Source organism: Sorex fumeus, unplaced genomic scaffold, assembly GCF_029834395.1.
Source record: "Sorex fumeus unplaced genomic scaffold, SorFum_2.1 ptg000171l, whole genome shotgun sequence".
Taxonomy (NCBI): domain Eukaryota; kingdom Metazoa; phylum Chordata; class Mammalia; order Eulipotyphla; family Soricidae; genus Sorex; species Sorex fumeus.
This window is the reverse complement of record NW_026606228.1, coordinates 1648730-1653194: the sequence shown is the minus strand read 5'-3', so window position 1 is coordinate 1653194 and position 4465 is coordinate 1648730.

Below are 4465 nucleotides of genomic sequence, written 5' to 3'. Positions count from 1 at the left end.
CCACCCCCAACCCGTGAGGCCCAACATGTCTCGTCACTGCAGGCCCAAACTTGACTGTCCAATGGCCCCTGGAGGATGGCGGCCACCGAGCTGCCAAGGGGGAGCAGGCGGAGACACAGCACCCTTTCCCCCACTGGGGTGGCCTGGCGGCAGTAACCTACTGCGGGGTCCAGACACATTTCTGCCAAAAGCCACTGGGTTTTGAGATTTGCTTCGGAGTCTCTGGGATCATGGCCATTAAGCAGCTTGATTAGGAGCCAGAGAGGTCATTGTGGGTGATGACTTGGGGTCTCGTTGGGGTGGGTAGGAGAGGACCGACTCCACTCCCATCCCGTGAGGCTCTACGTGTCTCATCACTGTGGGCCCAAACCTGACTGTCCAGTGGCCTCTGGAGGATGGCGGCCGCCAGGCTGCCAGGGGGAACAGGCCAAGGCACGAAGCCTATTCCCACCTGGGTTGGCCCAGCACCGGTAACCTACTGCAGGGACCGGATGCATTTCTGCCAAAAGCCACTGGGTTTCGAGATTTGTTTTGGAGTCTCTGGGATCATGGTCATTAAGCAGTTCAATCAGGAACCAGAGAGGCCATGCCTCCAATTACATAGCTGAGCCAGAGGTGGTTTGTGGGTGTTTCCCACATACCTAACTTTTGGCCATTTACTTTCTTGGTAAACATTGCCCCAAGTTTTTTTGGGTCTGGCCAAAGGCACAGCAGCAGTTTTGGGGTATCTGGAAGTCTGAAGGCGCCATTGGGCTGCTGATGCACTCGCCTCACAGGTACAGATTGACCTGCTGGTGGCACCATACCCCCTAAAGATTAATTGTTTTAAATTGAATCATTGTAATTTGCATAGTTACGAAGTTGTTCAATATTGGGTTTCAGTCATACAATGTCCCAATACCTATTCCTTCTCCAGTGTACGCTTCCTACTGTCAATGTCCCCAATTTCCCTCCCATATTGTATCTATAGGAAACACAGAACTATGTTCCCTGAGAACTTGAGAGGAGGCTGAATATAGTACTTTTACGTGCTCTCCAGTAAAGTTTAGCAAGAGGCTCAGCTTATAAACAGATGTGTTGTTCAACTATTAGCTTCTCTTACAAAACTTCTGAAAGAGAAAGAATATTTCCAAGATGGAAGTCATTTCTAATTAAGGCTGTTATTTTTGCCAAATTATATTGGTCACTTGGTCAACTTTGGTACAGTATAAGAGGGGGATGCAAAGGGTAAAATACTGAAGATGGAACTCATGGGGAGAGAGAGTTACAAGGGAGACTAATCTTATTGAAGGTAGAGTCCTTAATGGTCACCAGAATTATTGACTATGGACATAGGTATGCCTGCTAATAAATTCTTTGATCACATGTTTTACCTGATCTTTAATAATGCCATATTATGCCTATAAAATTTATATTATATATATTCATTTCTTTCACTACAGTATCTAAATAATAATGTGAACACAGCATGCTTAGGTACCAAATATATTTTAGTACTTACAGTTTCATTTCTCAAATAAAATAAATTGTATAAGATACTAACACTTCATGGAGAAATTATGAATTATTTTAATGCTTCTATTCTTGTACTGACCAATTACTATCTAAATTTAAATATATTATTCTCATTACTAAAACAATGTTATGAAAAATTGACATCTATAAGATACTGTGGAGTAGTAAAAGAATAAAAAATTCACTTTTAACTGACAATATTGTGCTTAATTGGTATACTCTTGATGGATATATACATGTATATGTTTGTATGTTATAAATACAAAAAGTATCCCACTTAACTACAGTAAGTATAATACTCAAATATTCTTATTACATTACCTCTGCAATACATCTTTGATTTATACAGTTTCCTGGAACAAAGTAAAAGAACATTTGATAATGTCTTGTTGAATCTAGTTGTAGTTCACAGTGATACTGACATATATCAAGGAATAGAGAAATGTATATTTTATGATTACTGGAGGGCAATCAGGGCACGATTCAGTGGTTCTCGTATTTCCATATATAGCTGAATATGTTTAAGAACCTGTTAGAATTCATATTTCTAGTCCAAGACTTATGGATTTCTTGATATGTTGGAGGACATCATATGATCTGTATTTTAATAAGTACCTTTAAATAACTTTGATATAGGTGTAAGTGTAAGATTAGCAGGTTCCTTTAATGATAGCAAGTGTAAGATTAGCAGTTTCCTTTAATGATAGCAAGAAGAATTCTATCAAGCTCCCATTTTTTCTACTTTGTAAATATGTCACCATATCTTTGCCTCTATTTCCAATGATTTCTTCAGTACATCAAAAACACAAACAACCGATGAAAAATCAAGATTTCACCACATTAAAAGGTGTTGTACTTCCAAGTATGCCATTAATAAATTGAGAACAATTCACAGAATGGGAAAATATTTGCAAGTCATATTGGATAAGGTTTTAAAATGCAGAATATATGAAATATTTTATAATTAAATAATAGAAAGCTATCCATCCCATTTAAAATGGGCAGAACATTTTAGCAAAAACTCTACAAAAAACGTATACAAGCAGCCAACATGCACATGAAATAATATTCAACATTCATAACACCTAGGATAATATAAATAAAAACCACAATGTGAAGCTATTTCATACCCACTAGTATAACCATAGTTGACAAGATAGACAAGGCCCAGGCTATAATTTAATGCCAGAGCACATTATTTGCATCTATGATCTCACATGGGATTCAATCTCTGGTACCAAAGTTAGACACAAACAAGTGTTGTTGAGGATATATCGAAACTTGGGACACTCGAATTCTGTTTCCATTATATCGCAGTAACTTGAAATAGTGAATCCACATATAAAGGAGATTTTTTGTTCCTGTAACGCTGTATCACTGTCATCCTGTTGTTCATTGATTTCCTCCAGCAGGCCCCAGTAACATCTCCTTCGTCCTAGACCTGAGATTTTAGAAAGTGCCACATTCGAGGCTCTTTCAGGGTCAGAAGAATGAGACCCATCATTGTTACTGGTTTTTGGCATGTTGAATACGCCACAGGGAGTATGCCAGACTCTGCCACGTGGGAAGGATACTTTTGGTAGCCTGCCAGGTTCTCCAGAGTTAGAACTAGATAATAAGATGTCGCTTCCGGGAGCTGGGTTTTATAGTCTCTGGGTCTTGGCTGTTGATGGGATTACACGGCGCCAGGGGAAGTTGGTGGGTATAATGCTTATATATTGGAAGATGGGGGATCTGGGTGGAGGAGGCCCAGTCCCGATCCAAGCAAGCTTGGAGATCTATGTCCCGACTCCCGCACACCTGGGTTCCTCTGCCAGTTCCTTCATGCGTGAGGCTCATCCGAATGTATGGAGAGTTGTCTTAAGCAAGGCTGTGGCTGGAACCGGAGGTCTTCAGCTGCCGAGGCTCTGCTCCGGGTGAGGAGGGAAACTCAACCCACCCTCCTCCAAGGGGCCCTGGTGAGGACAGCAAGGCGCGGAGGCAGGAGACTCTGCACTGTTCTCTTCCAGGAGCTGGTTTTTTTGTTCCTAAATAAATTAATATAATTAGTACATGAGTCAGAAATTCTATCTTAAAATTTTCATAATAGTCCAGATAATCTAATTATACTAGTAATAAAGTTTATACACTGCATTCTACCAATGCCAAAGTTCCCGTGATCCTCTAACACTATCCATACACCATTTCTAATTCAATCCTCAGCTCCATATTTATTTCCCCACATACTTTATTAATAAGTTTTTAAATCCAAAGCAAAGAGTTTTTCGTTGTTCAATACTGTCTATTCCCCCCCTTGCTTTGTCTATGTTCCACAGGTATGTTAGATCACTCACTATTTGTCTTTTCCTTCTGCCTTAGTTCTCTTAACATCATACCAATCATGTTCATCCACATTGAAGAGAACTCTACTTCTAAGGGGATACTCAATATTATTGAAAACATTTGCTCAAACAAAATTTGTAAACAAATATTTTTAGCAATGCTCAAAATTATCAATAGTTATAAATAATATGTTTTATTAGCAGTTAAAAGCTATAAGTACAATGTGACAGTCACGGATGTAAATATTATGCAGTCACAGAAAAAAATAAAAAACTGGTTTATGCTATAGCATAGATGACCCTTGCAAACATTAAGTAAAAGGATCTAAACACAGAAGACCACATATTATGACTCCTTTTATATGGAATATCCAGAATAGAAAAATCTATAAAAGCTGAAAATATTTTAGTGATTTTCAGGGACAAGGGAGTAGGCATATGGGGAGTAACTTTCATTATATAAGGATTTCCTCTTTGGGTTGATGAAAATGTTCTGCAATTAGATATTAATGATCAAATAACAAGTTGGTGAATATACTAAAACCCACACAATTCTATACTTTAAAATGGCAATTGTTATGATATATTAATTATATAAATAGAATTTTTTGGCTTTTTTGGTCACATCC